At 34.4% G+C, this 12,198-nt stretch overlaps 1 protein-coding gene across 2 annotated transcripts in view; it reads left to right on the forward strand.

Annotated features, from left to right (window-relative positions):
* Positions 1-12,198, forward strand: part of mtgo (miles to go) — a 46,410-nt gene that overhangs the window by 19,591 nt on the left and 14,621 nt on the right. The window lies entirely within an intron of this gene.

Raw genomic sequence — 12,198 nt, forward strand, 5'->3', positions numbered from 1 at the left:
TCGAATTGAATAAACTAATGTCCAAAAGTAGATATTAGTAATTAGTATGCATAGCCTAACCGTGCAACTAATAAACTAGATTTAATCGGACACTAGTGTGTATGAACAATATGAGCATGTCAGATAGATATTTATCTGTATACATGACTACGGCTGGTTATCAACTCGCTCTCAGTTCTTGGAAAACAGACTCAGACGCACAAACAAAACTTAACAGGAAAATCTGCCACCTACTCTTACTTTTTTATTTCATGTAACTTTATGCAAATACAAAGTTATTATGTTTAATCACCATTTGTATTTTTCCATTCGGGAATTCTACAGCTGTGTACCTGCGTTCGACGCGATACATTAGTATATGTCCGCTTGAATCGTGATAGTTTTCCACCCACTATCCACGTTATCGCTTCAATGCACCACTTGCAGCTATGTTATTAATAATTTACGTGAAACTCGCCTTCATTCACTACAATCGCATGAATGGGCCTTGTTAAGGGATTCTAATTGACCGGCTGACACAATGAGTTGGACACGCGAACTTGTACCTACTATTGTAATTGTCAGATGTGGGTAGTGTGTCATACGATAACCTCACACCGCAAACAAGTTCACGCTGTTTTATGGCGTTTTGTGGAGAATTGTTTGTGTATGATGTGATGCTTTTGTTTCGTTTTGACAGAAATTAGATATTATTATACGTAACTGCCTATTTGATTTGTTTTACATTCGCTTACCTACATAATTATCGTGTTTGGTGCTAGGCATGGAATTAGTAGATACTCCATGTAATACTTACTAAATCCATGGTGTTAGGCAATTAGCATCTATCATTTATCTGTGATGTTTAAGTCTGGCTGTCAGACACTTCAAAATATTGTCTGCCAGTCCACAGTTTTATGCTGGTGACCTCTCATTATTTATTTAAGGACATTTTGACTAGATTTATTCAAAAACATTTTGACTACCGTCAATATTATTTGTTATGTAAAAATGAAAAAAAAAATCTGATTTAAAATTGACATTTATCTTTTCACGAAACTAATAAATAGCAGCCTTTGATGGAAACAATGAACAAGATGTCATCGAATAATGTTAGATAATAAAGAATCCAGTTGGATTGTGAGTAACAATAGGAGGGGCGAGGTGGGAGCTGGGAGGCGTAGGAGGCGCTATCGGGCTGCGGAAGAGCGGCGTATCCTGCGAGATAAGCACAGCCTCATCTGCGGCTCGATCATGTAGCGCGCCGCTGATTGTTTTTTGTGTGACGTTTGTAAAGCGGTGAACAGAGAAAATAACAAGACAATATAAAAATATGATTTTGCTAAAATCTTGACTGAATAAAACCTTTGATATTGTAACACTTTTATGTTTTAACGTTTTATTTTTTTATTTACATTTCGGAACTCTTTCATTCTGTTTGTCTATTATTTTGTTCTTTGATAATGTCTTGTCATGGTCTTGTATGTCAAACTGAAATATTGGTTGATTATATTCTAATGTCTAAAGATTAAAATAAATTTTAATCACCTATTTATCTATTAAGATAGATCTGTAATTATTTATAGGATCCCCAAATATTTTGGGTAAGAGCTACTTTTATTCTTTGTTATTAGAAGTTGTTATTTTGTTAAAATATAGTTCTATGTGAAAAACCTCATCATAGATAAATATTATATGTAAGTAAATCACCTATATTTATCTTATCTATTTACCATCCCTTTATTTTAAATAGCGTGTAGCTAATGAATAGCATGCAATTACTTTCTTTCCATAGGGATTTACGCTCCGATACCGGATTCCCCTTCACCCTACGGCCGCACTTTTCTTGATGTCTAGCTGATTTGGAGGATTAAAGGAAGTGGTGTTTTTGTTTAGAGACCTTTTTATCAATCGGGATGTGTTAATATTTTGTTACCCACCTATTTAATGGTATTCTTCTATTTCCTTTTTGTTATATTTTCTAAAATTAAAGTCTGTAATTTTTGTAACGAAGTCATTTTTGTTATCCTTTCCTTACTAGTTTAGAATAAATGTTATAATATTTTAGATTCGATGGCAACAATGATGAAACAATGAAAATAAATAATTGAATAAGAAGGAATAAAATACAATGAAAATAATGGTTGATATCTAGAAATAAGATAATTCTAACCGTTATGATATATTTTCTATGAAGTAAGCACACGTGCTAACCTTCTCTATCCTAATTATTTTTTGCTAAGCCGATGCTTGTCACTCGCGTCCGTGCCGCTTCAGTGCAGATGGCATTCTCCAGATTAATTAAATGTTTTCGCAGACGCAGATTATATTGTACGATGAATTTAAAAAATATCATAAAACAATATATAATACTCGTAGTTAATTATTCTAACAATGTGTCTAGGGTGGACTTCGCGGAAAATAGCAGTCCTATGATATAAGTACATAAGTACGTTATTTTCGTCATTTTCTCGTACGTACCTACGTTCGTACCTTCTCTAACAATGTCCCTGCTTCCTAGATTATACTTAATTCAGTTGCTTTTTAAAGTTTTCTCTATCATAGACACTATTTATTACAGGATACATGTTTTTACAGAAAGAAATTTGTGCTCAATGTATAAAATTTCGGTAGGTATAAGAATGCGCCATGGCAATGCTAATGACATTTTTTCAAAATGCCAGTTGTGATTGCGTGCGCGCATACCACGCGCAGTAAATAATGTATGCAGCATACATAGTTCGTGCTCCATTTACGTTATCATGCTGTTAACATGAAATTATTCTCGTTATTTACGGCTTTAGAGATTACCAATTGATACTAACGGTATGTAAGTACCAATATAAACGTTATAAACAGTAATTTAGCACATATTTCGCATTTCCTAAGTCTACAACTATTTTGAGTAGGTATTTATAAATACACCATTACTAGGTAATTTAAATTTTGCGATCTCGAAATATTGCACAAGTATGTTGAAAGCCGATAAGTATCATACGGGTTATTAAGTATCATAATATGTTATTTCATTTAAAATACTCTAAAATGGCGATTCGTTAGTCAGAAAGGAGCACCAGACGAATTTATTAGCGAGTTCCACATGGCTAGTTTTGTGCAGACATCATAGAATATTCATTACCTTTGTATCGGCAGATAATTATAGCATGATTTGCAAAGGACCGTTATGAGCGACAGTAATGTATGGCAACATGGGCTCCATTGATATGCTGCGTCGGTGCGGCCCCCGGGCAGTCGCCATGCGGTGAATATTCAATACAGGGTGCTTTTTCAAGTTAGGACCTATGGTTAGCACGATGAAATAGAGCATTCATATAAATCTGAAGCAAAATAACCTTTTCTTACTCTCCCGGCTCTCCCGACATCAAGTTCACCTATTGTTAACTTTATTAAAGTTGTGCAATACTTTTAATAGGTACGTGAATAAGTAAAAATTTTATGATTGTCAAAGTCAAAAAAATGTATTGCAAAATCTGTGTACATGTACGTGTACATAAATACAACAATGGTAAATATAAGTAAGAGTTTCAACAGATTGCCCTTTCAGGCATGCCATATTTTTCAATAACAAAGTTATCAATTTATTATATTATTATAGTATTATCTTAATTTTAATAAAATTACATTTACATATCACCATAGAAGTCTTAATTATTTATTTTTTTTTAGTATCATAATTAAAATACTCATTTATATCATACAATACTTGTTGTAAAAGCCATATTTTTAGTTTCTGTTTAAATTGTTGGCAATTAGAAATAGATTTTATATCTACTGGTAGATGGTTAAAAACTTTGATTCCATTAATAAATGCACATAAATCATATTTATAAAAATCCCTTTGATTACTTCTAAATTCTATTTTCTTCGTATATTATATCATATTGTTCTTTACAAATGAACACAATTCGAGGATATGATATTAGTTAAGGTAAGATATCCCTTCTCTTTAAATACATTTCTTAGTGATTCATCTGAATACATGTTGTAAATAATTTATACATCTTTTCTGAAGTATAAAAGTGGATTCACTATTTACCGAATTTCCCCAATACATAATCCCATAGGTCAAATAAGGGTAAACATTACCATAATAAGCAGCACGAGTAACTTCAGTTGATGAATTTTCTGAAAGCGTGGAGAGTGCATGGCAGTAGCTAGATATTTTTTTGTTTACCTTACCTATGAGTGCTTTCCAATTTAGATTACAGTCGATTGTGAGTCCTAAAAACTTATTCTCTTCTACTTGTTCTATTTTAGTATTTTTTTCCTGTACATCTAAAATGTAAGGCTGTTTATTATAGTTTCGGAACTGCACTATTGTATACTTAAATTTTATTGTGGCACCTACAGAGCATACTCATATTGTAATGAATTTGGCTAGTACCTAGTAAAGACGCCTTGTATACTTATGTATGTTTTCCGTGCTTCTTTCTTCCCCACGCACGAGGTCAACGTACGACCTCTACGATAGTTTATCCTAACAACTAAACAATGCTCGATAATGTATCACATCACCTAACCTCCCAAATTATTTTCAGTCACAGCGCCTATCACGCGTAGCGTAAGCAAACACCGGCCGAATGTGATTGACATTTTATTTTTATATAATGTTCTAAGGATCACAAAGGACAACATAATCTTTCGTCTTGTCAGTGAGTTTCTCTCTTACAATAAATACCCATCTACAAGATCTGCGCATCCGCACTCTCAAGTTAATTTGTCAAAATGTTACTGTTTCATACTAAAGCATAGAATGAAATATTTTTATTGTAGCTACAGAAGTAGAATTGTAATGAAATGTCGCGCGATAAATTTTTGTCGCCCGGCGAGGGTATTCACCCGAAGGAACAGATGAAACGTGCCCGATTACATTCTAGACTTCTAGACTCGACTTGTCTACAAAATGTAGTCAGTTTTACACTTTGATCTCAAAGAAACAATAGGTACCTATTTCCATAATCAAAAAATAGTTTAAAATTCGACAATGGTTGTACCTATTGTTTAGAACTACTACAAACTACGACTTTAAAAGAGATAAGTCTTTAAGTAGGCAAATGACACGATTAAGAATACTTAATTCTTTGTTAGATTGTGATGCGGGAAGGAAGTCACCTTTTACAACCTTTGATTAATTCATACTTACTCATAATGCTATTATAGGAGTGGCGAGAAGTTATAATTAAATTCCATTATGATGACAAAAACGTAATGTAGGTTTTAGCTAATCAAACATTAGAACATATCGAAATCTTGGCAAACATAAGTATAAGCCACTTGACACAGTGCAAACGGTTGGAAATAAACATTATTTGAAATATATATTTTGTGAGCACATCAAATTGCTAAAATAAAACCCGCGAAAAAATTATTATATGATGAAAAAATGTTTTTTCGTATATAATAGTTTTTTAAGAGTTTCAGATGAGTATGTTCAAAGAGCATCCCTAGTATTTGGCGGGCTTTCAAAAATCGATTCAAGTATACCTATTGTATAAACATCAATCAACCCATAACTCTTACGACGTTATAGCTAGCGCCGTCTTCTGCTATTTTTCTTCTAATTATGATGAGGTGGTAACGACATTATTTAAGTAAGAAATTTAAATAAAATCGCAAAAGCGGCACATTTTGTAGTTGCCAAGTAGGGCCCCGAGATGCTGGAATTTAGACGCCCATTGAAAACGTTATGATGACGCTATGATTTCTGCGTTTGAAGTTAATATTTTGTTACTCCCTAAGGTTATCCGGATATTTCGGGTCAATTTCATTTGTATAAACTTGTGAAGGGAATAGGTACCTACCTAATATATATATTATTGATCAAGATGGTAACAAATGAAGAGAACGTCAATCGTGTGGCTTGTGTGTGTGTTGGTGGCCTTAGAATAGGACCGCTCAATAGGCAGCTGATAGGCAACAATGGCATTCCCAAGGAACGTCTGGTTATAAAATCACAGCCTAATCTTCAAATTTTAAGGTATTTTTTTACGCTGACTCCAAGCTGCGCGGCTTAACAACCCCGAACGCAACCCGGAAACATGCAGAGATGAGAGATGAATTTATAAATTCTATTTCGTTTACTCTGTAGAAACTGAAACAAATCTATTTATATACAAAATTTCTTTGATCAGATTATCGTGATACACACAACAAATGTAATTTATTCTCATAAAGGATTGAAGCTCAAAATAAATGGATGGTTTTGCCGTATAATAGATAGTTATTTTATTTTCATAAATACAGGGTGAAATAAGTTGTAACGTGTCAAATTGTTGTAACGTGGGCGACGCCCCCGCGCCGTGGGCGGCCGCTGAGCTTCCGCGCCGCCCGCCCTAACTTCCACTGAACTGTAATTGGCAACCTTTAAATATTGCCGACACAAATCATTATGCTATTTAATTTTTTTTTTAATGTTCTTATAATAATACAAAACCAACGGACAAACATTTGTTAATAATTGTGAAGAATAAAAGGTTTTCAGTTCTAACCAAAAAAATAATGTTTCCTTTTAATGTTACTTTCTAATATTAAAGTTACCTTTGAAATGAAGTGTGGAAATAACTATAATTTACTTCTGTGGTTGCGATAGAGACGGCTTTCAAAAGTGTTTTGTGTAAAAAAATATTTTACTTGTCCACAATATAATTTAAACAAATGGTAATGCCTGTTCTGCCTATTATGTTGTCGTGTAAGTACAGTGCATTGTTAGATATCAATGATATCATGATTTAGTCGTTACTGTTGGATGCGCAAGCATGTACACTTCAAACCAGAAGGCGTATAAATTTGTCTTAGGTATATTGTCCATAACATAATTTCATAATATATAATAATAACAATCACATTTCTTTTTAAATTGACCTAAATATGTAAGTTTACAAAATACCAAGCGGTATACAGGAGATTTTCATAAGCTATACTCGTTTGTTTATTGTGATGTAATTTCAGTATTTCAGAATCAAAAAGCATATCTAATAACAAACTATTTAGAACAAAAACATATCTACTCGTATAACCTCCTTTTATTTGGAAAATAGTAAATATCTGATCAATTAAAGTTTGTTTTTAGTCATCGTGAAACGAAATTACTTGGCATTTATGTTCGAAATTATTAAATTACAACTTTACTTATCATCACTACATATTATAACGTCACCTCCGGTCTCTGTCCCTATGTATGCTTAGATTTTTAACACTACGCAATGGATGAATGGGTTTTTAAGGTTTTTATTGTAGTTTTGGTAATACCATATTTACAAGCTTTTTTCCTAGTTCGTGATCCACATCTTGAATACTTTAAATGTTAGTTGATACTTTAATTGTTAGTTGATACTCAACCCTTGAGATAGCATACCTATATAGGTGATATACCTACTAAATATTATCCTTTAGATTGGTGCTTGTTGACAATCAGTCTCAACAATCAATTCTTTAAAATCTGTCCACTGAATCGCGGTCAACGTCTTATAAATCAACACTTTGCAAACTTCTCTCTCTCCCTCATCTCTGCATGTTCCCGGTCGCGTTCGGGGTTGGGAAGCCGCGAAGCCCGGGGTCAGCGTGAAAAAAATTACCTTAAAATTTTGAAGATGCAACACTTTGCAAACTTATCTGTAGCATAACACTACTAGAGAACAGATATTTAATGAACTAATTTTCTTATAAGAATTATTAATATTATTATTTTTCTCTCTCCCTAAAGCTCACTACATAGGTACTAAAGAATTTGGGTGCATTGTAGTGGCCCCGCCAAATCGAGCGCGAACTTAACACTGCCGTATCATCCTTTTCTGGAAACATTTGATATTTTCGTGCCCCTATGAAGAACCTCTGGATAGATTTAGAACATTTAAATTATCGTCTTCGAGTAAGCCATAGGCATTAGAAAGAACCTCAAAATTCCAACTTTGGGATCTTGGAATGTGATATACCTACAAAAATTGAAGGTCGGATGAAGGTATCTAATGAAAAACCCTACTAAGAACTCGATTAAACTATGATAATGGAGATTATTGTATATTTTATGTAAATTGGCCGTTTAGGTCACATAAAATTTAGCTATTTTAATAAATTTATCGCATTAAGGAACCTTAGACTTGGCTTGGATTTACTTAGAGATTCAATTACTTTTTATATAGAAATAAACGGCTACATCGAGACTTGGCTACCTTTTTTCAGGATGTTTTTGTTGGAATTTTATTTTACACACATACTTCGTAAGAATCTTTTATGTACTTACATATCTGTAACTGTATAGAACACACTTCCGGTAACTTATAGTAGTCAGATAAGTAGTTAAAAGCATTTGACGTAGAACGCCCCTGTGCTTCTAAAAACACGTGTAGAGATTTAGTTTTAAATCATATCTCAAGAGGTTCGGCCGCGCTGCCATCGACAAGATGCGAGTTCCAGTTACCGACTCATTAGCTATGGTAATGGATTCTTGGAACACGGACGCGAGATCATTTCCTTTTGCACGTTCTGATCTGATACCTACTAGGGATCCCTGGTGGGCGGTATTAACTAAATAAATAACCACTGGGTCCGTTTGATTGTGACTTGATTGCCCCTGCTGACGTTAGCCGTGCGTGTTATATGTACAGTCGGCAGTAAATTTAAGATTACATTATTTTTTATAGATAACGACACTACATCAACGTCGCATTTAATTTACGACCCGAATAATTTAAATCCCATTAATTAATACGACAAAGTGTTTTTTTTTTCTAATTTGATTTGTTGCAAAATAAATGTTATGTTTGTTCAATGTAAGTAGGTATGTTTGGCAAAGCTGGTTTTTATCGCATAATTGTCGGATCGATGGCGGACGTGGGCACGTGCGTCAGTGGCAGATTATGGTTCGTTTCAATTGCCAATCGCCGATACGAAAATAATAAAAACGTAGGTATTCGTTAACTTCCACATGACCTAACGTGAAATCAATACAAGCGACCAAGAAATATATTTTCCTGACAAGTTTAGGCTGTGCGTGTAACTGACGTCAAAACATTCGTCATGGCATTGTGAAGACTTGTGTAACAATAGTCCTAAGGCTCCTAGGAGGTTTTATAAATAAGTACCTACTTACAATAAGGAAGAAGCTTTCCGCTCCCGCGGAGTCGCAATATTTCGACACCCACGCAAAACTGAAGCAACAAATGTGAATGAAACTTTTTGTCTCCACATGGTTTATTGATATTTTTGATTTGAAATTGCTTAAGTTATTCTAAAAGAAATGAATAAGCTCATTACGTACTATCTAGATATTGCGGTTTATTGTCATATACATCTTGGACTGTGTTCCTTCTACTTCTTGCCTATTTCAATAACTACTTAGTGGATTAAAAGCTAAAGTCTCACAGAGAATTGAAATCATTTGCACGGAATATTTTAATCAACGAAAATATAGACCAGCAGGAAGATATAATTAGTCATATAGTTAATTAATTCCAATAATTGAAAGAAGATCCTGGTGTCCATCCGCCGGCGGCCGTGACCCTGTCCATCTGCGGACCTTATTTACATAAGAACGCGAGGAGGATCCGGCGCAAGCGCAAGACGATCCGCGATTATCCAATTTAACTCGATCGAGAGCGATGAGTGATTGTCTTCATGTTGAGAACCTACGGCTACTAGCATACATGCGTCGAATGTTTTCAATCTGTGAAGCTAGGATGTTGTGGTACCCTAGAATGTTCTCGAATTTATTTATCTATCAGTCCTGTCTACACGTCAAAACTTTACCTACCTATCAGATATAATAAGAATCTTTTGAGACGAATTTTTAACATTGCATTTTAATCGTTACATAAACGACGTTTATACATTGTAATACTCCGTAAACTCATCCTCTCTCTACATGTCAAAAGTAAATTATGGATAATATAGATATATTTTGGATGACAATTGTATCAAATATCGAACCCATCTGTTGTAAATATTAATAATTAAATCATTTACGAATGAAAGAGGTTCGATTGTATACTTTTATTTGGTATGTACCAGAGTGTAGTTTGCCTGTCTAAAGAAGAGATATACCTTCCACAAGCTATGCCTGCCAAAACTCGTGAAAGGTCCGTCTTGTCATTGCCATTGTTGTTGAGTCACGATAACATACAATTACTCATATTCGTAACTTCAGAATTATTTTATTCATTATACTTACAGTTCAATGATCTAAATGTGAATGTTTACATTGCGTGACGACACATAGCATTGTTAACTATGAATTAATTAATTATGTAATATATTTATTGATACAAAATATGCAGTTACACTTATTTATCTGCGGAACACGTTTCTTTTGTATGAGGAGATGAAACTAAGTATTCATTTATAAAATCTGTTATTTGGTTAAACAGTTGAACCAAATAACACCACACAGTGCCACAGCTCGCGAGGACAGACTTTTGTGGACAGCCAGAGTGGGCAATGGAGTGAGCATTCGCTCGTGATGTAAATCAACCTATATACCTCGGTACTTTATTTAGACTCCGTAAAATGTTTTAAGTTTTCAATTGGTAGACTAAACACGTAATAAATTTCATAGCAGGTATATTCTCGTATATACACGTAAACAAAGACTTACTATGATGGCGGATATGGCCGATTTGTGCTCGATAACATGCATTTTGCTTATCATTTATTTAACAGCGATACGACAACAGCTGCTGGTCTTGGCCCGATATACACTATCAGCCATCTTTGCGTCTATCGACGCATTGCTTAGTTTTAATGTGAGCTTTGTATCGCAGCAAATGGAAAATAAGCAATGTATGTCGTAGATAGAGGGCTAGTTTTCCTTTATTGTGGTTGAACTTCGCGATGATAGCTGACCTTTACGTCAATTCGTGAACGGGTGCTGCCATGCCAGCTCGATTCTGACAAAAGTTCTTAAGTTTCTGATGTCCGGACTATATTTTCATCTCGGTGTATAAATAATTGTTTAGTAGCCAAGCCATTTACCTAATCACTCGCTCTACAAGCACAATGATCCTCAAAGTTACAAACTTTTGGCATTTCAGAACGACCATTACTCAGAAGAAATAAATCTTATTTGCCGCCGAAATAATCTCATTTGGATGTTAATAAATGCTTCCGTTCTGACTCATTGCGTAATATGATAAATCTAAGTTCAATCAAAAACAAAGTGTGAGGTTGTAAAGTGTTGTGTTGGTAAACATTGTATAATTTAACGGTTCTTATCTGCGTTTTTTATCAATTCATTTCATTCACGAAAACATGTAAAATACGTGGCGTCATAATGAAAACAACAGTGAACTTAGCTTGTGTAGTGTTATGGGTCTAATGGACTGGGCAATAATTAAAAATTAGCTCAAAGCTATTCTCAAAAGACGCCCTGGCTATCGAACTGAGGACCTCTAGACGACGGGCTCGATGACCGCTATATCACGGAGGTCGTCATATACAGTCCATTGTAATCGTAACATAATAAACACTGAACCGACACCTTTATATGCATTAAATAAGGCTATTCAATCGTTTAGCAACGCATATTCGGTTACATCTATTGCAGTTCGAATTCTTGGAAATTGTAGTCAATATTCTCTCTCTCTTTTCTAGAAATGCGTTACGGGATTTCCCCTTTAGAATAATTTGCATAGTGATGCAACGTATTTGTGCCGAGCCCGGCGGCGCCGGCGCTGATAAGCAACATGACACTCCCTCACTGTCTTGGAAAACCTGCGAGTACCTACCTACACGAGGACAATTTCGACAAAATATTTTTGCTTTATCGAAACCCCACATTTGTCACTACTTATTAATAACTGTCAGTTCATGATGACCATACGGATATACCTAAGTACTTCACTAAAGAACGATCATGTATTTTTCTTTAGTGACGTAAGATGATATAGGTCATTTCATAAACCGTTCAACATAAACTTTATACAGGTACCTACTAAGTACTTACTATTTGAACAATATAAGATCGTAAAATTTTGTGTAGCAAAAATAGACTTTTTGTCATTATCTCGAAAATACTTCAGACAACAAACTAGGTACTTAATAGTTAAACTAAACAGACGTTATGTAGGTGTAGGCAGTCAGATATGTTTACACAGCTTGATTTTTATATTCTGTTATGCACTGTGTTCTCAATTATGAATTAATTGGCATGCATTGACGTCATTGCTGATGTAAAGACGATGTCCGTATACAAATATTTATTTTTAT

The sequence above is a fragment of the Plodia interpunctella genome, chromosome 1, assembly GCF_027563975.2.
Source record: "Plodia interpunctella isolate USDA-ARS_2022_Savannah chromosome 1, ilPloInte3.2, whole genome shotgun sequence".
Classification (NCBI taxonomy): Eukaryota; Metazoa; Arthropoda; class Insecta; order Lepidoptera; family Pyralidae; genus Plodia; species Plodia interpunctella.